Raw genomic sequence first — 24,237 nt, forward strand, 5'->3', positions numbered from 1 at the left:
GGCATGTGGGATCCTCCCGGACCGGGGCACAAACCCGCGCCCCCCGCATCGGCAGGCGGACTCCCAACCACTGCGCCACCAGGGAAGCCCATCATGCAGATTCTTAATCAACAGATACTGAAAGTACAGCTACTATCGTGAGGTATCTCAGAATCTTTTGACACTGAAAAGGCATCCTCATCCTCTTTGTTGAAAATGTCATTAATACCCCCTTTTATTTATTTATTTTTGGCTGTGTCAGTTCTTGGTTGTGGCACGCGGGATCTTTCATTGTGGCAGGCGGGCTTCTCTCTAGTTGTGGTATGCGGGTTTTCTCTTCTCTAGTTGTGGTGCAGAGGCTCCAGAGCACGTGGGCTCTGTAGTTTGCGGCACACGGGCTCTCTCGTTGAGGCATGTGAGCTCAGTAGTTGTGGCGCTTGGGCTTAGTTGCCCCGTGGCATGTGGGATCTTAGTTCCCTGACCAGGGATGGAACCCGCGTCCCCTGCATTGCAAGGCGGATTCTTTACCACTGGACCAGCAGGGAAGTCCCCAACACCCCCTTCTTAAAACATAGTTAAAGAAAGAAATGGGATACATATCCACATACACAAAAGAGTTAAATACCAAGAGAAAATGGTGATGCAAGAGACCCCACAAACCAGTATATATTCTAGGTACATTTGCTAGAAACACAAATGGTGTTTTTTTTTGTTTTTGTTTTTTTTTTTACCAAAGGGGGTTTATTTAAACTCAGTTAATAGAAAAGATCAATGTGTAATTTCCAAAAGGGTTCTGCAACAATCAGCAACTATGATAAATAAAGCTGAGTTTAGTTTTAAAAAAATCGCACACATTCAGAATAGATGAACAATGCTTTAAGGCAGATTTTATGGAAGATTTCAGAGTTTTAGAAGAGTGGTCCTGAATAGTGTGAATATAACCCAAAAGGTGCCCAGGAGGATCTATTGGGATGAGGAAATAAAATACTGCAACTCCTATACTGACTTTTTATCTTAAAAAAAAGAAGCCAAGCTTCATTGATATTTAATATATGTATTGACAGCAGTACCTGTATATGATTTAAATAAATAGACATCTAGAGAGCATATACTCAAAATTTTTTTACTAACCAGACAGCATAATATAAAATCTTTAGACATTTTTGTTTTAGAAGACAACAAGCTCAGGATAAACCTGCAGTATGATGTGATTATTAAAAACAAGGCAAAAGTTGCATCATCTTAGCTATATTAGTTAGCTTTTCCTGTGTAACAAACCACACCAAAGCAAGCTGGTTTACAACAATCATTTTTTACTATTTAGAACTTGCACAGTGTCCCTTGTTCTGATAATGTAAGAATAAGGGTTCTGAAACTAAGTCTTATGAGGAAAGGTTGAGAGATTTGGGATCATGATGCTATGAAAAGAGAACATTCACAGGAAAGAGGAATATGTGTGTTAGACACTTACAGTCTTGATTTCTTATAGCTTAGATTCTAATACAGTTTATAGGGGAAGGAAAATATTTTGAATGGATGATCCCTTAAAGCAACAGGAATTAAAGCATTTTTTCTTTCTCTAATTGATTTCATAATTATAGAACTATATGATTTCACAGAGTTCCATTTGTGTGGAACGACACAGTCGACTAACATCAAAATTACTGGAAAATCCCAGAGGAGATGGATATATTCCATACTTACCAACTTTTCTCATTTTTATCAAAGAATTGGCTGTTTCTCCTCTTTTTATGAGAAAAACAATACAGTCTTTGTTTCTATTTCTTTCCCCCCCTAATTCAGATTCTATAATCATAAATTCAAAACGTGGGCAGATTTGAAAGTGGATTCTGAAGAAAAAGCTTTAGCATAAACAAAAGAAAGATGGAGTAAAATGTATGTCTGTCACTGCATGAGAAATGGTGTGACAAATACACGGTAATTTCGTCTAGAGAATGGTGGTAACTCAGAGCATTGCTGTCCACCTGAAAGAATATGTGAAGTAAAATATATTTAAAAGAAAACCCGTGCAAATGCAGTGTCCCTTCTGGATACAGCCGGAACAGTGTTCTGTTTGAATAATTTTATATCCTCTCCTAGAAATAAAATTTCTGCAAAGTTAAATCAAAATGCTATTTAAAAAAATCTATGCATTGTTTAAGAAACTATAGATCTAATTTATTGTAAGATTTAGAATTAAAATTTAAGATCATCCAATAGAGTAAATTTGAATAACCAATAACCTTGAAAATTTAGATCAATGATAAAATTTATATTTTTTGACTTTTAAACAAACAACAAACTAAGGCTGCAATGAAAACAGAAATGTCATTTCCTTCGGTAGCATTATTGGGAGAAAACTCAGAAATGACTATATCCCCACTCTAAGAGAATTTTTTTTTTTTTGTCAAGTAGTTAAAAAAATCAATCTATATGTTCCTCCACTTTTCTAGGCTCAAAGTTATTTTTTGCTGAGTGGTGCAAAATGGAAAATGGACATTTGCTTCTGGCACTGTGACCTTCCCCAGGCCCTGTCCATGCTGCCCTGTCTGATACGGTGTATTTCTGGAACACACTTGTGATATAACCAGCAATCACTCTCCATAAACACTCAACTTGACAGCAAGTGAGAGTAAAGAAAAAGTCTCTCTTTCACATCAATGAAGAGTGCCACACTATAAACACATTTCCTTTTTTTGTAAGAGAGGTGATTTTTTAAAAGATTAATTATCTTTAAAAGATGGGCTACAGCTCAACACTGTTATTTTCCTTCTGGCTATACACATGAATACACTAATTTTTGTTTTAAAACCAATGGAGCTGATTTTTAAAGAGAAATCTATAGCTGTTTCATACGTTTTCCAGCTAAGACCCAGCATCAAACTCCCATATGTTTAAGAAAGCTATACCCTCCACCTGCGTACATACACACTCATACACATAAACACCCGATATCCACTGATGACTAAACCATTTGAGATAGGTTGGTGGGGGACAGGGGGGAAGGGGCTGGGGAGGATTTTTTTTTTTACAATAGGCACGCATAATATTTACTGAACAAGACATTTTGCTCTGTATTCTTTTAGCATGTGGGGGGACTCATCATTTTATTTAGACTTTATATGGCATGGGTTACTCAGTTCGCAGCAGAAGCACCTGCAGCAAATTAATTTGTTGTAGCACATTAATTATCTCATAGCTTCTATTTAGGCTGCAGCTGTTGCTATTATGTTAATAATATTTTTTATCACCACTGTATACAACAGGTTATGGCAATAATAGAAATATCTCTTTTTTTGCCCCCCCTCCCTGTTGTTTCCATGTTTCTGTGTCAGAAGGGAAGCCTGGAAGAAATTTAGGCAAATTAAGCCCCAAAGCACACTATAATTTTCTATTTCTGAACCGATTTGTGAGAGAATGGGTAACTGAAATTAGCAAAGAATCACCCCACACAAAGATGGCGCGTGCAGAATTTGTGAAAACGAAAAAGAAGACGAAGGAGAAGCAACAGAGGGACGGAATACTGCAGTGCTGGGGTGGTGAGTGTTTGGATGGGGGCGGGGAAAATGCTGCAGTTTTCATGAAATAATAAGGTGGGGGAAAAAAGGCATACAAAGAGTAGGTTTTTCATTGTTTGTAAAATATAAACACAGATGAATTCTGTCTTTGGTTTGTTCATGCTTTTCACTCTGCACAGCAGGGATGTTCTTAAGAAGTTGCCCTCTGCGAAATTTCACTAAATGGGAACCGTGGACCCTGCATGATGGGATTATAATCACACCAGCCACTCCTTTTACATAATTTTTTGTTTAAGATCCAGTAAGACTCCCTGTTTTTAATATATATAAAGCAATAGACCTGGATATGTCGATAAACTGAGGGTTTGTGTCCCTATAGCCTAGTGCAAGCTAAAACAAAAAACCAGTGGTATCACATCTACAAATCTCAATGGATTTAAAAACAATATGAAAATTTTTAGCTGACAAGAACATGTCTGCTGCCTGCAGTCCCTGCAATAGCTCACCATGTTGCCTACTAACCGAAAGATCAAAAATTATCGATTTCATGGCGCTGCGTGCTCTGGAAAGAAAAAGCTACTTTAAAATTTGCATTGTTTAAGAAAGGAGTTAAAAGAAAAGCATCATTTTTTTCCTGAACACTTTGGAATGTGAAAATGGCTTGTTTTAATCTTATCCATGATTTAATATAATTCTATTATTTTTAGCAGCTGGAGTCTAGAAATGATTTTTTTCGATGAATTTAGGATTTTGTCGCAGTATACATCTGCAGTCCCAGAATCCTCCGGTAAGTTAATCCTTCTTTCGATGGGAAACGCCTTTAACCTTCTTGTGAATGAAGTATCTGCAACCATTTTGAAATTTTTAATAGAGAGGTGTGTGTATGTGTTTGTGTGTGTGTGTGTGTGTGTGTGTATGTTTGGGGGAGGTATGTCTCCAAAGCATGATTTCTTAGCAATGCAGCGGTGTTTGTCTTAGTTCTTAGAAACATTGAGAAACATATACCTTTGTGCTCTTTGAATATGATGGAGGATGTCTCCATTGCTTCTCCTTACACTTTCTAAGGTAGCCATTAAAATGTACTTCCTTAGTATGGCAGAGACTCTTGTGTCAAGCCAATGAAGGCCTGGAGAACACATAACTCCAAGCATGAAAAGTGTTCCTGGCATAGCTGAAGCGGCCATGAACATAACATAACTACCACTGCTGCTGCCGCCGCCACCACCATGGACATCGCCTCCCACCACCTTCACTGCCCCCCCTCGTGCCGCAGTGCACACCAGATGCAAGCTTTCCATAGTGGCTCTCCGCCGAATTTGCCCAGTGGGTTCCTAGATGACTTCTGTGTGTAAGAATAGCCAACCATGTAGTCTGACAAGAGGTATTTACAACTACTTAGTCTGTTCAGCTGGAAAGAAATCAAAAGATAACACTGAACCCTGAGATGATGGATTGCAAATCAAAAGCCCCAATCCATAAACAGCCCACTTGATGAACTGCTAAATGAAAAGCTGATTCTGATTTTTGTCCAGTGTTTGCAGGTTGTTGAAAAGAAATATTTTTGAACGAGCCTTCTTAGAGAGTCGGGAGTTATTGTTTATAAATGCATGGAATATTATTTAGTCTTACCTTTCTGCTGGGGGAGGATTCTTCCCAAGGAGATTCAGATTGTCCAGAAGAGACCACACCCTCGCTTCACTGTTTTCTACTGTTTCTGTTTCTTTTCAAGGAGGGCTTCTTAACAATTACAGTTACACATTCATTTAAGGATCCTCATCAAAAGGAGCCAGGCATCCATTTCTCTCTAAAGGAAGCTGATTGTCTTAGTGTTCAAGAAATGTTTAATTAGTGGATTTGATAGAGTTAACTGTCCCAAAAGGGAACGGGCCTTCTTTGCAGTGCTGCCTTGATTAATGTTTCTGTCGGAAGTGCAAAAACAATCTGGGCATTTATTTCTTCGCCTAAAGGTGATTCAAAAGTATGTGTTTTAGTGAAGGGACGCTGTACCTTCAGGCTCCATGGAACCACTGCTGGATGTGCCAATGGTCTGAAATCATGACAGGTAATACTTCCTCTGTTAAACCAGCTGGAGACACTTTTGGTTTCCAGGAACACAGCCTGAAATTTAGAACCATTTGTCCTCCGCAGTTTCACAAAATGGATTAATTCACGTCAAACCCAAGTGGCTAGCTCTAGAAGGAAAAGGTGTAAAAAGATAACCAAGTGTTTTTTATGAAATATATTGCCCAAGGTCAATTTTTAAAAATAATTTTTACAAAATCACTTATTTCACCAACTCATCAGGTATTTTGATGCTTGTATTTCTTGTTGGTTTAATGTTAATATTTGTCTTCATTTCAGAGAAGTTATTCATCTCATATTTTTGGTGAGGCAATTGGAACAATTTCTATCTTGGGGATAAGCAAATAAAAATTCTGAGCAATTTGTTAAATTCAACTAATTTGTCTTAGTGCTAGTCACCCAGTAATTCTTCAGTACACTTAGATGTGATGGGAAAAATAGCTTGCTGCATTGTTGCAAATTTTACATTTCCTTTACTAACATGTGTTTGCTTAAAGTATTAACTAGAGATTTTAAATATTAATTATAAATTTAGATTAAGATATCTAAATCATAGAAAAATGCTTCAATTATCTTGGCATCTAAATAGAGAAATACAAACATAGAAGAGTTTTTATCCTTTAGATGTTCTAATGGTGCAGATATTTCTTAACCAGTTTTAATAGTGTGCCTTATTCAGCAAAACAAAACCAAAACTGAACATAGAAAAACGAAACGTCTGTTAAAAAATTACTTTGATATTAGTCATCTTATTTTAAATATATGACTTTAATCAAATCAACTGCATATTCTTTAACTCTGTATATAAACATTAAAATTGGGGATCAGTACCTGAAAAAATGCCATTTACACTTTTGAGTTTATATTAGAAACACTGCTTTGATGAAGTATCTTTTTCCTTTCGATCTGTTCAAATTATGACCAGATGGTTAACTGCAACCATCCTCTACTCTTAATTCTACAGAACTACTAGCAAAGACACAAATGAGAAAGTCATTGTAGACAATGGATCTCACTGAACATCATCTTAGTCTGTGGACTTTCCCACTGCAGGGCCCCACGTATTAGCTATGGTGATAGACAGCAGTTAACATTACCACGGTATATAATAAAATATCTTTAAGATAGGGGAAAAAATTGAATTATTTAAAGAACATATTGCCCTTGAAGCATAGCTATGCGTAAAACTACATAACCTACTCCATGAGTGAATGAGTAAGAAGGTTTCCTGCCTGTACCTATGCATAAAGACCTATTGTTTGCATGCATTAATTACAGAGATAAAAGCCTCAAGATAACTTTGTTGCTTTTTGTACTCTCTCCATTGTTTTGGAGGAAAAATAAGCATACAACAACAGACTAGAGAATCGATCATAACTGTTTCAGCTTTGACAAATGCCAATCCTGCTGGATTACAATGGAGACATTTCCAAGGTAAATGAAGAACCAACTTCAACCTGTTAAGACGAATTCGAAAATGTTTTTGAAGAATAGAAAATGAGTTTTTAAAAATTAGAAGCTGCCTAATCGATAGCTCTTTCCATAAACAACATACTTGGATTTCTCAAATAAGTGATACCCTATAAATGCACCTCCTCCAAAGAAAAATCCTCGCCACCACCACAAAAATCTATTGATACTTAGTAACAAAGTGGAACCACATGAAAATGGAATCTGTAAGAATTAACCTAGTTGGCAGGGCTCTAGAGCTAGTCCATTTCTATCAGTCATTTGTTCACAGTAGGGACTCATCAGGACTTGTTGAATTGCGGGCTAGGCGCCTATCCTAACGCGAGTTCACAGCCTTCGGGAGTGGGGAGAACCGGCGGCTCGGCCGGGTACTTCATTTCCAGATTCGGGGTGAACAGCCGGTAGGGATGCGGAATCCACGATCCGGACCGTGGGGGGGCTCTGGGGCTCTTGGCTCGCCTGCGAGCCAAGTCTTGCAGACAGCCTGGGGCCCAGACCGCAACTACGGCGGAAGCACGAACGCGCCGGGGTCCCCTGACCGGGAGCCGGGCGGCGGCGGCGCCCAGCAGCGCCCGGAGCGGGCGGGCCCCGACCTCATTCCCCGCGCCGCCGGCGCGGCCCCGGCCCCGAACTTCCGCCCTCCCGGGACCTGTGCCGCCTGGCCCGCTCGGCCCCGGAGGGCCTGGGTCCTGATGCCGCCTCCCGCGAGCAGCGGGCAGCGCGCGGCCAGCCCCGCGTCCGCTCTCACGGCCCGGGGCACGCGCGAGGCGGGGACGTCGGGCTCGGGACAGTGGAGAGTACCAGCGTCGTCCTCCCCCCAGCCTACCCCGGCTCGCGGGGGCCCTCGGCCTCCCCGACTCGGACCACGGCGCCCTAGCGGGCCGCTCTCCGGTCCCGCACGGCAGGGCAGCCGCCAGCCTCTACCCCGGACAGCGTCCGGAGAGGACGCGTGCGCCCCGCCCCTGCCCCGGGCGGGCGGACGGCGGCGGGCTGCTCAGCGGCGCGGGGACTACTTTCCACCGCCCCCCGCGCCCCGCCCCTTGTCCTCGCGCGGCGGAACGCTTCGCGCTGCGCCGCTGGCGGCAGGATACAGAAGCTCTGGCGCGACTTATAAGAGCTCCTTGTGCGGCGCCATTTTAAGCCTCTCGGTCTGTGGCAGCTGCGTTAGCCCGGCCCCGGGAGCGGAGAGCGAGGGGAGGCGGAGACCGAGGAAGGTCCGAGGAGCAGCTCCGTTCCCCGTCGAGCCGCCACTGCAGGCCGAGGACGGTCGGACTACCGCGGCGGGAGGAGCCTGTTCCCCTGAGGTGCTTGGGCGCTCCTTTCCTTACCCTTCTGGGGCTGCTCCCACTCCCGCTTCGGAGCCAAACTTCGTCGCGGGCGCGCGGTCCCGGCGGCGGCTGGGAACCGGGCCCAGCGCAGCCCGGAGGCCCCGGGTGGGGAGCGGGGGTTGCGGGCTGGGGACGCCGGGGAGGCGGCGGAGGCGGGCCGCGCTCGGGGGGCGGAGGGCGGCGGCCTGGCCCGGTTCCGGTCGCGCCGCTCTTCGGGGGCCCGGGGGGCACCGCTTTCGGGGAGGGGGCGCCGCGAGGGCGCGTCCTGGAGCTCGGATGGCCGGCGGGGTGTGGGGGGGAGTGCTGTGGTTTCTGTCCGGGGCTCCGGCCGCGGCTGAGTTTGGGGGAGGGACCCTGCGCTTCGGGATGCGCCGGGGTGGGGGGCGGGGTGGGGACGGGGGACTCCGCCTTCCCGGCCTCCGCGGGGAGTTGGGGTGCGGGCGCTGGGCCTGGGACGCCACCCGAGGTCCCATCTCCAGGTTCCCCCTTTCGTGCTTAAGGACGGATTGTTAAGAGGCTCGTTAGTATTTTTTTTTTAATGCCCTGCCGGCGTGAGTGCGCTTGTTTAAATCGAAGCAACTTTAAACCTTAGAGGATCCAAACTATTATTGCAGACGGTGCGATGCGCCAGGAGGGTTTGCACAGATAAAAATCCATATCTTGCACGTATATTTTCTTGTACGGTGCAGGTGGGTGAAAGCGGCGTGCAAGGGAGGTCCTGGGAAAAATAAGGGCGAGGGCGACTGGCTTACTGGCTCTTATCAAGTGACCCATGGGATTCAGACTCTGACTGCTTCGAGAATTTTGTTTGTGGAAATTCTTTATTCAGATAGTTTCATGGCAGCTAAACTTGATTTTGAGAACACTTTCCAGCGGGGTGAATTTTTCCCTCGCTACGAAATTGCCCGAAGGAAATTCAGGCGTTGCAACTTAGTTCCGTGTTTTGTCTGGGGAGAGGACTTGGAACAGAGACTTTCGAAGTTCAGTTCTTACAGCCCGCTTCTGAATCCGCTAAACTTGAAAGCTTTGGCAGTCGGATGTAGTTGTTTCCTTCGTTTTCTGTTCCCTGTTGGAGGGAGCATTGTCTCCTACTTTGTATCTTCCAGACATCTGTGGTCTCCCCTCCCCCCCGAGTTTGTGAGTGGTGAATGAAGGGAGACTGGCCTGCTGGTATGCAGAGGTCGGCAGAAGGAAATCGAGGAGTGGTTTTAGTGAAACGAGAGCTTTGTGTCGTGAATAGTGGTGGCTTAGACTAGACAGCAACTTGAAGAGACGGCTAGCCTTTGATAAAGTCTGGGCTGCTGTTTTTTAGATCGCTAAGTTATAAAGTATTTTGTCTGGAACTTGGGAAGCCATTTCATTATTGTCCCTTGGTGTACATTCAGTACCTTCAGCTATCTTCTTGTTAACTTGTCTTCGTCCTAAGAAATATTGGACATAGCTTGAAATGTTATTTATATAATGCTGCTGTTTAGTATCTGCTTAAATTAGTGACATAAACTTCTACTTGGGAGGCTCCCCCCCCCCATCTGAACTAAGGTGGCTGCTACATTTATTTTACTTTTACATTTAAACCCACAAATCTCTGGGTTAAAAAAAAAAGTGCCATTAAGGTTTGAGAATATCCTTTCACAAAATTTGATTAAGTTGTGCCCAGTATTCATTACTTTGACCTAGTCTTTGTTCTGAAGGCCATGTACAAGGCCCTAAAGTGATTGCAACAGTAACTTGAAAAACATCCAGAAGATTATTCTATAGGATTAAAGGAATGCTGAGACTATTCAAGTCTGAAGTCCTTGAGGGGGAAATTAAAAAACTGTACTAGAAAGTTTAGTATAGTATGTAACTTAGAGCCCTTGTGGAGTTCTAGGCCTGAGATTCTTCCAGAGGCTAGAGCAGTCATTTAAAATCGCTTTCAGGAAAAACCAATTAAAAAAAAAGGGGGGGCTAAAAAAAAAAAACATTTAGCAGTGTTCAATTGTCAGTAAGTGTTCAAGAGTTTTCTTTCTTTTGAAATGTTGTCTGTTTCCTTTACCAAGGTAATTATGGAGAAAAATGTAGATTCCCATATTAAAAGTGAAACTGAATTGAGCTTCCTACTGTTACTAGTGATGAAGAGAATAAAAATTATACATATAAATGAAGTGTATTTTTGTTTTCATAGACACTTCCCTCCTCCACCTCCCCAAATGGGAAAGGGAAAAGTTGAAGTAGGCATATTTCTCTAAGGGTGTTTTGAGATTTGGTCCTTAGGAAAACTATCTGCAGATATCCTTTTTTATTGTTGGGAGGGGTGGAAAGAGGAGCGTAAGTATTGTTGAAACTAGGAACATGGAGAATTCGAAAGTTTGAATCTCAGTCTTTTATAGTTATAAGTAGCAGTGAACTTAAAACCACAGAAATGTAGTATATGTAGTATCTTCAGCCAAATGAAACTTTGTTGTTATTGAAATGAAACAATATACATCTGTCCAGTTATAATAAGCTTTCATTTCTCTTTTATGGTTTACTAGTTGCTGATAATAATTGTAGAGGAGGAGGTGGTAAATTTTAAGTTTGTACTTTGAGCTTGGTTGGAAGCGTGCTTGATTGCCAACCCAGGGCAGAAGGGATGAATGCATTTAGAGCAGGACAAACTTCTAATAAAACGTATTGGCAACTCTTTCGTGCTACATGTTGACATGTGACATTGGTTGTGAAAACATTAGTTGTGTTAACTTAGTTGTATTCTTGTAGCTCTCTTTTTGCTGGGAATATGGTATCTTTAGTTGAAACACCTTGACTAAAAACATTTTTATACCATAAAAGTAAATAGTAAAACATAGACTAGGAGCTACTGCTTGCTGATTAGTCCAGAGCATGTAGCTGTTGCCTCTTGTACCCTCATTGAGAGGATACCGAGTTGCAGAATCAGTTCTCATTCTTTAACAGACTATTGTTTATGTAATACCTTTCTAATTGTGGTGTGATAGAGTAATAGGCTAAAATGAGTACTTAAGTTTCACGAAGGGAAAATATATGATTTGTATTGCTTGACAATGAGTAGGAGTTAACTTGTGTAGTTTTTCATCACTTAAACTCTGGAGAAAGTTCTTTATTTCCTCTGTTTACTTAAGAATGCTGCTTTTGTGTTTTAGGCAAGTCTGAGCTTGACCAGGTTTGAAATCTAGATACTTCTGTTGAGGCCTGAACCCTGCCTGTATCCTTGAAGTATGTATTTAATCTGCTTTCTCCCTAAGGAAAAAGAAGCTCTTAATAGAGAAAGTCAGTCACATTAGGAACCCTTTTTAGAGTTTAACTATCTTTGTAAGTTTGTTAATTGTGGGCATCTCTTCTTTTAAGAGAGATTCCCCATCCCCAAAGTCTCCCTCAAACTTGATGCAGTTGAGTGAGAAGAGAGTTAGGGCATGTTATTGGATGCTTCGGTCACATTGAGTGCCCTCCAGTGGATATAATATAATGCTAGTGGTATTTTTTTCCCTATCAAGTTTGTGTGGAATATATTTACAAACAGTTTTGATGGGAAAGCATCAGTCAAGGAACCTTTTGAATTCTAGAATAGCTTATTTATATTATTACTGCTAATTAAAAGATCGGCTTGAGAACATGTCATCTCAACCATTATTTGCAGGAGAAAGGTTAAAGTTAAATGAGGGGTTAAATTTTATTTGTTACTTAAAATAGGAAGTTCTGCTTAAATATATCATAATTATAAACCAAAAACCCAGTATAATTTTGGGGTAAATGATCCTCATGTCTAGCCATATTAATGAATTATAGAAACTAAAATTCTCAGAAGTTAACAAAGAAGTGAATTGTCAATTTGTCTAAAATCTCTTATACAGTAAAACATGAGTAAGTCTTCAACTTGGTTATATTTTCAAGGAATATTATGTCTGTGTTAAGAACTGGATATCAAAGCTAGTTGAGTCAACTTACGTGAACTCTAGAGCACAATGCCTAGTGACTATAGGTATTTGTATAGCGTATACATTTGTATAGTGCTGTGATGCACAATACCAGTATTTTGACCTTTAAAATTTTCAGTAAAAACCTTTCTCCACACTCCTATGTTAAAAGTTCTTGCTGCTTCTATTAGTATCATTATTTTATGAAAATACTTGTTTTAAATCAGATTCTGATTAGTAACAGGAAGAAAGCCCATTGAAAATAACTTTTAGGGACTTCCCTGGTGGCACAGTGGTTAAGAATCCGCCTGCCAATGCAGGGGACACGGGTTCGAGCCCTGGTCCAGGAAGATCCCACATGCCGCAGAATAATTAAGCCCGTGTGCCACAACTAGTGAGCCTGCGCTCTAGAGCCCGCGAGCCACAACTACTGAGCCCGCATGCCCTAGAGCCCGTGCTCCGCAACAAGAGAAGCCACCGCATTGAGAAACCCGTGCACCGCAATGAAGAGTAGCCCCCGCTCGCTGCAAATAGAGAAAGCCCGCGCGCAGCAATGAAGACCCAGTGCAGCCAAAAATAAATAAAAGCAATCGTTAAAAAAAAAAAAATAGCTTTTAGAAGTCAAATGGTCATTTTATGGGAAATTCTCAGTTTAGAAAAAAAAATTTTAACTTTGTATATTTTCCATAAATAGGTGCTTGAAATGAAATTTAAAAGTTGATTGAGTAGGGAGGGAAAAATGACCGTATCACTTACTGCTCCATTTTGCTCTTGGAATTTAGTATATTTTTGTGGAAACATTGATAATGATTTTTGACTATTTAAGAAATGTATTATTATTATACCTTTTTATTAATAGATTTAAAAAATTATTTAACTTATTTATTTTTGGCTTTGTTGGGTCTTCATTTCTGCACGTGGGCTTTCTCTAGTTGTGGCGAGCGGGGGCTACTCTTCGTTGGATGAGCGGGCTTCTCATTGTGGTGGCTTCTCTTGTTGCAGAGCACAGGCTCTAGGCTCGCGGGCTCAGTAGTTGTGGCTCGCAGGCTCTAGAGCACAGGCTCAGTAGTTGTGGCACACAGGCTTAGTTGCTCCGTGGCATGTGGGATCTTCCTGGAACAGGGCTTGAACTCATGTCCCCTGCATTAGCAGGTGAATTCTTAACCACTGCGCCACCAGGGAAGTCCCTGTTATACCTTTTTAAAAACATGAGGCAAGATTGCCTCAGCTGTTTAATATAAATGGTTATTTCAGAATGGGTTGTGATCCCTCATAAAGCCTCATATGTGGAATAAGTAATGTCTAAGTCCATAACTAGTATTTGCATCATTTACTGTCTCTAGGTCAAAGAGCTTATATTCCAGTTTTCCAAGATTTTTATGAGAGTAGATTTGAAAGTTCTCCTGAAAACTATGTACATCTTACTTAAAAAAAAAAAATTCTGCCTGTTGGGAGCCTAATTTATCCCTTGAAATTGGCTGCTTGTCTTCATTTATATAGCATGCAACAATTTGACATTCAAGATAAATGACTAAAGTAAGATTGCTGTCACAAACCATATACGATTGATCTTGCATCACAGTGGGAATAACTACTCAGTGTCTCCAGCGCCAGGCAGGTATGGGCTAACTGGGACCCTGTGAACTACGACAAATTGGGGAACACATGTCCTATCTAAGCCAGTCTTCAGCTCCAGCCATTGTGTGGGAAAGTAGTTCATGTTTCCACATCATCTGAATTTTTTTTCCCTTAAGAGAAGCAGGAAATCTGGATTAATGTGCATGCCATGATTTGCACACATTGGTGAATGAAATTCGTGTTTTGAGACACTGTTTAACACAAATTAAATACACCTGTTGGCAGGATCTGCCAGTTTGTGACATCTGCAGTAGTCCATTTAGAGTACAGTTTTTGGTAATACGATTCTGTGGGTATGTATGCATCTGTATCTATGTATACATAAGTATATATATGTATAACTTAGAAAGTAAGATTTGTTAAACTATTAGGTTCATGTTTGGCACTTGAAAAATGCCTTGTATCAATTGATTATAGATTAGGAACTTAAAACAGGTTCATATTACTAACTTTGTGAAATCTGGGAAATGTACACTTATAAGTTTAGGAATTAAGATGGGTTGGGTCAAGGAAAAGGAGGAGAAATAACTTATTACTTGATAATCTTAAGTATAGTTTTAAAAAATGTTTTCTTAAATGAGGTCTCAAAACTTAATCTTTGAAGGTACCTAAAATGCTGGACAAGTTCTGGCTGTGTGTACACAATCATGTCAGCCTGAAATTTTATTGATGGCGTTAACTCATGTCCTGGTTTTCAGCCGAAGTCTGCATTTCTGTGATAAACTATTATCAGACTAGATTTAAAACTGAAAAGCAAAGTTTAGGTAATGAAATATTAATTGAATATTAGTTTTATTTAAATTAATGGCTTACTGCTATTTGGTCAGAATAAATTTATGCAGGCAATTAAGTAGATACTGGTTAAATCTTTTGCTGCTAGGGCAAGGTTTTTCATTTCCAGAGTTTGAAAAGTTGGGTATTTAGTTTTCTGACTACATGTTTAAATGGCAAACTATGTCTGGACTGAAAACGCAAAACATAGGCTAACATTGGTTTTAAAAAAAATCTGAAAATAGTGCTGTAGACTGCAATTGTTTGTATATGATATGGTATAGAATGCAAGCCAAACTGTTAAGTGGAATTTTAACAAAACATTCATCCCAAGGTGTTCACCCCTTGGCCTGTTCCGCAATCCCCATATAACTTTACAGAGCCGCTGTAAAGTTTCTCTTGTGATAGTCCAGAAATTTCCTGCCTCTGATTTCTTTTGAACTTGTTGAAAAGGCCTCCCCCGCACCCCCCCCCCCCAAAAAAAAACAGTTTGAAAAGTATGAATAGCTGGATGATGCTGGTTTGAAACTGCTTCATGCAGTGCCAGTTTGCTCCCCTGTTTCTTTCCATCTATTAATTTCTTCACTAATATTCCCATGGTTTTACTTGTGATTTCATAACTTACATGTTGCTGGACTGATATTTTCCTTATAACTGATGTAACAGGTGTGTTAAACAATTAGTTAAAAAATTGGGGGTGAGGGAGATATTTTTAACCTGTTTCAGTTCTTTGAAGTTCATCAGTCCTCATGGCATACAAACGATAGCTGTGATAAATCTTATTTTAAATGCTGGTAGCTGACTTGGAAGAAAAAGATGTGCACATGTTAAAGGGTTAGTTAATAAGTTTCTTTTATTAACAAGGTTTTATGATAGCTGAAATAATTGTGATATTTATGTACGCACACTCTATTGTACATTATCCATATAAAATTGTGAGAAGTTAGATTTACTGCAGACTTTCTCGGGAATGCATTTTGAAGATGATCTTAAAGATTGTAATTTGTTTCTCGGGGGGGAGTTGTAAAAGCTGCCCCCCCACTTTAAAGTATAATTAAGTGGTTTGGGGGTAAGGGTATAGGGAGTGAGTCTGTCTTTGAAGTCTTCTATATACCAGATGAATGACCCATGTGTAAGGGAGGAACAAGGGTTTCTTGGAAATATTTTTCAATCCAACTAACTATGGAGGTTTCCTGGTGGAGTTCCATTCTATTGTATAGAAAGTGCTGAGGTAGACACTTAAAATCTCTCCTGAGCGACTGAAAGAATGTAGCAATGTCAAACATTACTTTATACCCAACAGTTCATTTAGATACAAAAGTAGACACTACATAAATGTTATATAGGAAACATAGTATGCTGACATGGTACTCTTTAGATAGATTCTTATTAGTCTTTCTGGTACTTTGCTTAAAGTTATTTTACTTAAAGTTTTTAAATTATTTTATTATTTTTTAATTTGATATTTTGGAAAAGCCACATGAGATATGAGTGAGGTTTATATCGTTGTAACTTTTAGTTATGAATGTCCTCTGTGATCCATTTACAAGGTGAAACTCATATCTGATAGTTGTCCTCTATAGGTCACTGTTTCCTGCCTTAATTCTGCTGTCATTTTTCCTAGGTCCTGAGTCAGAGTGCCACCCAGTCTATTCCCCGTAGAATGAAAAGAGGCTAGAAAGTTTAACAGATTAGAAATCTGGGAGTCACTCATAAGGCAAAGTAATGATAGTTAAAATACTAAAACTGGATCTTTTTTGTAGGAATACTTACATTCTTGAATCATGCTTGAAGAATGCCCTGACTATATGCCAAAGAGCCTTAGGTTTCTCCTTATTGCCGTTACACCCCAGATCATATTACATTTCTCTAGAAAGTGCTAGGTTAGAAGACTGTTTAACCGTCTCTTTGCTCGTCAAACTAGTCCCCTTTTCCCCCTCAGAAGCTAAATAAGCAGGAACTCCTTCACCTTCTTATCATCAATCTGCATGGATGGAGGGTCCATCTTTATAAAGGAGTAAGCATTATATTCTGGTTAGAGGCCAGTCCTAACACATGCCTTTTGTAGGACTTTGTTTCTTTAGTTATGCCTCACTCTTCTGTAGGTATTACCCGTATCCCTCCAGATTTGAATCCCATTGCTGTTTTTGGTCTCCATTTTTCACATTTTATCATCTCCTGAAGTCCATTCATTGTGCCTTCTGGAACTCATAGTCCTTAGCAAATCCTTTTTATTGTCTGTCTGTTCTGGGAATGTTTTCTTCTCTTTCTTGCTCCAGCTGTAACCTAGCCTCTCCACTGATAATCCTACTAACTTTGAAACTCTCTGAAGTGGTAGATGTTTCCTCTTCTTGCACACCTTTTATTGGTGGACCAAGAGGTAGGGTAGATGTCTTCTTTGTTCCTCATTATCACTCCTTGACCATTCTTTTCCAAAACTTTAAGCTTTGACTCTCATGCCATCAAATTATACCACCCACTACCCCTCCTTATTTCAGTCATCTACCAACTTTCCTGGGTCATTCCCCTGCTTCCTTGAATACCATTATCTCCTGGCTCACTGTCGTCTCTATTTCTGTCATAATTCTTGGTTCTTGGTGATATCAGTATCCATGTGGAGCAGTGCTACTCAGAATGTCACCTGGTCCGTGAACTGTTTGTTACAGTATGAATTGCAGTAAGGGGTTTGTGCCAAAATGTAACTCACCTGTATCGCTAAGTTCAGTGTTTAGTTCAGCTGACTTTTTTTGGTACCAAAACTTTTTTGATGAAGGAAGCAGTATGTTTATATAATCTGGCACAAGCTCCTTAGGGTGTTGTGGTCTGGTACTTTGAGTAACGCTGATGTAGAGGATGCTTCCGCTCTTCTGACTTCTTAGTTCCTTGATGTCCTCTCCTCCAATGATTTTATTTTTCCATCTGATTCAACCACCCCAATACTTCAATTCAAACAGCTTTTCAGCCCCACTGAAACTTACACTGTCTTTCTAAGCTTTTCAGTATCCCTCACCCTCACTTCTACCCAACTGAAATTTCATGTTGAATCATAATCACTTCCTTATATACTCTCTCAACAACCTTGTCCCTCTCTTGATTTCATGTCCAGTGGTCCTTGGTCTCTTAGTTCACCCCTCTTTATGACTATCATTTTCCTCTCTCCTCAAACCTCCCCAAACCCCCTCCCCCATCCTTGCTTTCATCTATTTCCCTTGCTTTCTATTTCACAAAGCATATTGAATAATTGGAAGAATTCCTGTATGCTCCCACATCTGTGACTGTGCCCTTTACCTTCTCCTCTGTCATCATGGACAAACTGTAGTGTTCAGAGATAAGGACAACCAGCTCATTTCTATACTAGATCCCATTCCCTCTTGCTCTCAAGAATACGACCCTGTCATTCTCCTTTCTCTTGCATCATTGGTTTTTCCTTCTATGAGCATACAGACATGATATTATTTGTCCCATTTAAAACAAAAAAATCTTTTCTTCCTGTTTCCCCTTTCATCCACCCAGTCTGCTTCTCTTTCGAACAAGACACCTTGAAACAATTGCTTGGATACACTCTCTCCCCTTTTCTTTTCAGCCCCTACCAGTGACCACCATGTTATAAATCTCTAGTCCTCATCTCACTTAACCTCTCAGTAGCATTTGGTACAGTTGCTTGAGACACAAGTTCCCCTTGGCTTCTAGGCCACCGCATCTGCTAGCAGGTTTTCTTTCTACCTCACTGGTGGTTCCTCCTTAGTCTTCCTTGCTTTTTCTGTCATCTCTGACCTCTATGTTGTAGTGGCTGAAAATGTAGTCCTTGGACCTCTCCTTTTTCATTGTCTAAATACACTCCAGTCTCATAGCTTTAAACATGGTATTTAATCTATTTGCTCAAGGCTTCCAGATTTATATCCCTAGCCTGGATTTCTCCCCTGAACTATGGATCCTGATAGCCAACTTTTCCCCCAACATTTTGGATGTCTCAGAAGCATTCTCATATGTAATATCTAAAACTGAGCTCCCAATTTCTCTTAAAGCTGCTTCTCTTAGTCTGTCCTAAATGGAACTCTGTCTTTCCAGTTACTCACACTTAAAACCTTGCTGTTCTTGACTGTCTTTATCGCACCCCATATCCAAACCCTGTCTGAGAATTGTGTCTGCTCTCCGTCTAAAATATGTCCAAAATCTAGCCATTTCTTACCATACCATTTCATAGCCTTGCTGTCCTAATCTTTTGCCTGGATTACTGCAAAGTTCTTCTAACTGGTCTTCCTGCTTACACCTTTGTTCCCCTTAAACGTATGCTCGACACAGTGGCCAGAATAATCCTTTTAAAGCAATAGATCATATAACTTCTCTGTTTGAAAACCTCCAGGGGCTTAACCGTCTCATTCTGTATGAGCACAAACTCCTATGTGTTTGGACTACTCTCTTTATCACCTACTACTTTCCTCCTCTCACTCTTCATAGAAATAAAACTGAAAGGAGATAAGAAAGAAAGGGGAAACCAGTAAAATAACTACGGCAATCATCCAGGTGACAGATGGTGGTGGCTTAGGTTAGGGTGGTAGCACTAGGCACAGAGCAGCTAGATTGGAGGAATGCTTTGGAGTTAGAAACAGTAGGCTTTGCAAACTCAGTAAAAGTGCAATTCTTCCCCAACTTCCTATCTCCTATCTCGCTTTATGTTTTTCCTTAGGCCTCATCACTGTCTAACATAATAGATTTTTTACCCCCTTTTTCTTAGCCTCCTAGAACATAAGCTCTAGGAAGACAGGGATTATTGTCTATTTCCTTACTGTTTTCTTTCCAGTACCTAGAATCATAGTACATAACTAGATGATCAGTGAATATGTGTTGAGTGAATGACTTTTAAATCTTTTCACCTCATTTTGGATCTTTTCCAATAGCATACAGATATATTCTATCTTTGCAGAGGTGGTTCCTTCCTGTCATTTATGGCTCATGTCAGATTGAGTTCTTCCCTCTTCACTCATTTTCACTTTATTATATTCTTTTATTTAGTTTGTGGCATTTAATCATACTCTGAAGTAACATTTGTTTACTCGCTTGTTCTTTCCCCCTGTCACTGTCTTTTTCTGATTTGTATGCCTGGTACTCAGAACAGCATCTGGAAGTTGTAGGTGCTAATAAATACTTGTTGAATGGGTGAATATTCTGGAATTGGATGACCTTTGTTGCTTTCCAGCTAATGCCCCTTTAATTTCTCTGCTCCCTTTCATAGTCTGAAAGAGATATCCTATGGATATGGTCTTCACTTTTCATCTCCTATTCCAGTTTGTGTTCTGCTTTCATTATTTCAGTGAATGTGCTCTTGCTGAACTCACTATTGGACCTCCATGCTGACCAGTCAAAGAGATACTTTTTACCTTTAGTCTTGCTGGATCACTCAGCATTTGGTGCATTTTTTTTTTTTTAACTTCCCTCTGGAACCGCAGTGTCCAGTAGAACTTTCTGTGATGGTGGAAGTGTTCTACATCTGTGTGGTCTGATATGGTCGCCACGAGCTACATGTGGCTCTTGAGCACTTGGAATGTGGTAATGTGACTGATGAGCTAAATTTTAATAGAATTTAAATGTAAATAGTCATGTGTGACTAATGGCTACTGTATTGGACAGTGCAGTTCTAGAAACATTCTCCTTTCTTCCATTGCACCAAACTCAGTATCACAACCTAATTGCTCAAGCCAAACACCTAGTAGTCATCTTTAATTCCTCTCATCTACTTTAATTTCTCTGATCTACTGCAATCAGTCCATCAACCAGAGACTCTTTTCTATCTCCAAAGTATTTATCTAATCTAGCTACTTTTTGTGCCTAGTGCTGTTACCCTAGCCTAAGCCACCACCATCTGTTACCTGGACATTGCTATAGTTGCTTTACTGGTTTCCCTTTTTTCTCTTCCCCTTTCAGTTTTTTTTCATTATAGCCAAAGCCAGTTTTGAAAAACTCAAATACGATCTTGTTATTCACCTGCTTATAACCTTTTATGGACTTCCAGTGGCACTTAGAGTAAAAAATACATTTTTTGACAAAGGCTGTAGAGCACTACATGATCTGGCTATTTTCAGCCTCATCTCATTTTAATCACACTTTCCCACTTTAATCGAACCACCATGGTCTTAAAAGATGACGGGGTCCTAATGATTGTGGGCTTCTGCACTTGTTTTCTTGTTTCTGGAATGTTCCTGCTCTGCTCCTTACGTGCTGGCTCTTTTGCATCTTTCTTCAGGTTTCAGCTTGAAGGTTATCCTCACAGCTTAAAGGTACCCTTGAAGGTTACCACAGAAGCCTGTGGCCACTCTGAGTAGGGCCTTCCACTTGTCTTTGTGTCATTTCCACTCCATTCTCCCACTTGTTACTTAGTTATACACTTATCACTCTTTGTAATTGTTTATTCAGTTGTTGTCTGTCTCTCTATCAAGAATGCAAGGACCACGTCTGTTTTATGTCACCACTGTGTCCTCAGAATCTATTACTCTTCTTGGTGTGTAGCAGTTGCATAACAAAATTTGAATATATGAAATCTTTACATTGCATTTATGATATTGGTATTGCTATATCCTGGAACTATGGAGTAAATGAAAGAATTGTGAGAAAGATTTCTTGTGGAACAGAAAATCTCTTGATTAAATCGCAACTTGGTAAACTGAGAAGATAATATACCAATTGGGCATTCGTATATAGCTCCAGGTTATGACTTATTTATTGGTGTATTTTTGGACTCACAATAGAACAGAGATTTAGAGTTCCTTGAAGTTCTTTGTATTGAGGTAATGGAGTAACATTTTGAAAATAAAAGTTTCCTAGCTTACTCTACTTTCTATAATATTCTGCTACTCTTCCTAAATGTAAGAGAGCCTCATAATTAGGAGACCTACTGCTATGGTAAGGCTGTCAAACGCAGCAAGATGTCCTTCTGCTTGGGAGAGTGCCATAAACTTGATATGCGTCGTGGGGGGCCGAAGGTTGCTAAAGATTAAGTTAGAATATGTGCTGTCTTAATGAATGGATGCTTTGCAAGGAGCTGATGTTAGGGTTACTCTGGGGAGTCAGGTTTATGTTTTGGGTTTTTTAGCTTGGGTTACTGACTAATGTTATATAGAGAGCTGAGTCATATAGTTTGTCTACAGCTGTAGCCCTTTGCTCTGAGGGTAGCAGCATCAGCAACATGTATGGCACTTAAAAAAATAATACAGTGCCAAGGTTCTATCCCAGCCCTACTGATAGAAAACCGTGGGGATGGAGCCTGGTAATCTGTGTTTTTTAAAGTTCCAGGTTAGAACCTTTGGAAGGATCCGTTTGCCAGTTTAAAGGGCTCTACAAGCAAGCTTGGAGATCTTTTTAGTAAAACACAATTTTAAAGGGGGAAATTAGATGAAGGCAGTCAAAAGGTACAGGCTTCCAATTATAAGATACATAAGTACTAGGGATGTAATGTATAACATGGTAATTAACATTGCTTTATGTTATATATGGAAGCTGTTAAGAGAGTAAATCCTAAGTTCTCATCACCAGAAAAAAATATTTTTCTATTAATTTTGTATGTATATATGAGATGATGGGTGTTTGCTAAATATACTGTGATAATCCCTTCATGATGTGTGTAAATCAAATCGTGCTGTATATCTTATACAGTATGTATTCCATTATATCTCAATAAAACTGGAAGAAAAAATTATAAACTCTGGAAAAAAAATATAAAAATAACTGTTGGAAGGTACCAAGAGAGCTGGAAAAGAAGAAGTTTGAGGAGATGAGACCCATGAAAGAAGGGAAATACACTCACTGGGTGACATCCGTATTTCTAAGGCTCCTCCAATGAGAACAATCACCAGTGTTTCTGGTGCAGTATGACTAGAACTCATGAAGTATCAGACATGGAGCTCAGGGTTGCCAGGATGGCTGGAAATTGAGTTGGGGGGTAGGTAGATTCACAGTGGAGGGAGTCCCAGAGGGGGGGGGGGAGAGAGAGAGAGAGAGAGAGAGAGAGAGAGAGAGAGAGAGAGAGAGAGGGAGGGAGGGGAGAGAGAGAGAGAGAGAGAGAGAGGAGAGAGAGAGAGAGAGAGAGAGAGAGAGAGAGAGGAGAGAGAGAGAGAGAGAGAGAGAGAGGAGAGAGAGAGAGAGAGAGAGAGAGAGAGAGAGAGAGAGAGAGAGAGAGAGAGAGAGAGAGAGAGAGAGAGAGAGAGAGAGAGAGAGAGAGAGAGAGAGAGAGAGAGAGAGAGAGAGAGAGGAGAGAGAGGGAGTGTGTGTGTGTGTGTGTGTGTGTGTGTGTGTGTGTGTGTGTGTGTGTGTGTGTGTGTGTGTGTGTGTGTGTGTGTGTGTGTGTGTGTCAGAGGGGGGTGTGTGTGGCAATTCCAAGGAACTCATTTTAAAGCAATACATGGAACACTGAGAAACATGAGCAGAGATTTCAGCTTCCACCCTCACAGTGAAGAAGAGTTTGGAGCTTGGTCCTGCCAAGTTAGGGGGTCTTGGTAAACACCTCATGCTTTTCATTTGAAACCAGAGAAGGGTCACACCTTAGGAGTAAAGACGTTTCCCAGGATTAAGGTAATTTATCCTAAATCTAAGGGTCAAATCTGAAATAGATTCCTCCTAAGAAAGTGTAAAACCAAGCTCCGTAAAATTAAGGTGATTTAACTGCCTTAAAGAAGAAAACTCAACAGTCTTTAGAAGACTCCAGAAACCAGAGTCTTCACAATATATCTAATACACAATCTATAATGTATGCAATATACAATCAATAATTACTAGACGTGATAAAATAAGAAAAAGTCACCCAAAGTCAAGAGAAAAAAAATGCTGAAATAACCCAGATGTTAGGATTTGCAGACAAAAATAAGACAAGAGGAACAAGACCAACATATAATTTATAACAGCTATAAATGAAATAAAATATGTTTAAAAAAAAGACTCTCCAACTGGGTTAAAAAAGATAACATCCAACATGATATTCAATGTATGAGGCACATTTAAAACAATTAAAGCAAAGATTCAAAAGGTGAAAGAAAATTAGCAAAAATATATCAAATAATATATTAAAAAGCAGAAGTAACAGTATTTGTATCAAAGTCAGTTTGCTATAAGGAATTTAAATTCTTTGATAATCTGTACACTTTTACAGAATTTGGTATTATATCTACATCCATTGATATCTCTGTGATACATTGTTTAGTTAAAATGCTTTAGAAAACACATTTGGTATGAAGATACGTAGTACAGTTGACTCTTGAAGAACACAGGTTTGAACTGCATACATCAACTTAAACACCTTTTCCATCAATAAATAGAGTGCCTGTATTTTGATTTTACAGATCTTTAAGTGTGAGGAAAAGTTTCTGTTGGATTAGAGATCCCAATATGTGGAAGAAAACAACTAGGGTTTGAGTTTTGATTCTGTCCCATCCTTGGGCGAGTCATTTATCAGTTCCTTTGTTTCTGAGGCAAAGATAGCAGTATTCAGATTTTCTACCATGTGGGGGCTAGTGCCCCTAAACCCCCATCATGTTGTTCAAGGGTCAGCCATGTATA

The 24,237-nt window shown here is 40.3% G+C and overlaps 1 protein-coding gene across 2 annotated transcripts in view; it reads left to right on the plus strand.

Annotated features, from left to right (window-relative positions):
- The first annotated feature begins 8,217 nt into the window (after positions 1-8,217).
- Positions 8,218-24,237, plus strand: part of CTNNB1 (catenin beta 1) — a 40,984-nt gene continuing 24,964 nt past the window's right edge. For both annotated transcript variants that reach the window (XM_081246829.1, XM_081246830.1), the window contains exon 1: positions 8,218-8,353. The gene's annotated coding sequence lies outside the window, so the exon portion shown is untranslated. The remainder of the gene's footprint in view (positions 8,354-24,237) is intronic.

This window comes from Mesoplodon bidens, assembly GCF_964165515.1.
Source record: "Mesoplodon bidens genome assembly, chromosome: 10".
In the NCBI taxonomy this organism is placed as follows: domain Eukaryota; kingdom Metazoa; phylum Chordata; class Mammalia; order Artiodactyla; family Ziphiidae; genus Mesoplodon; species Mesoplodon bidens.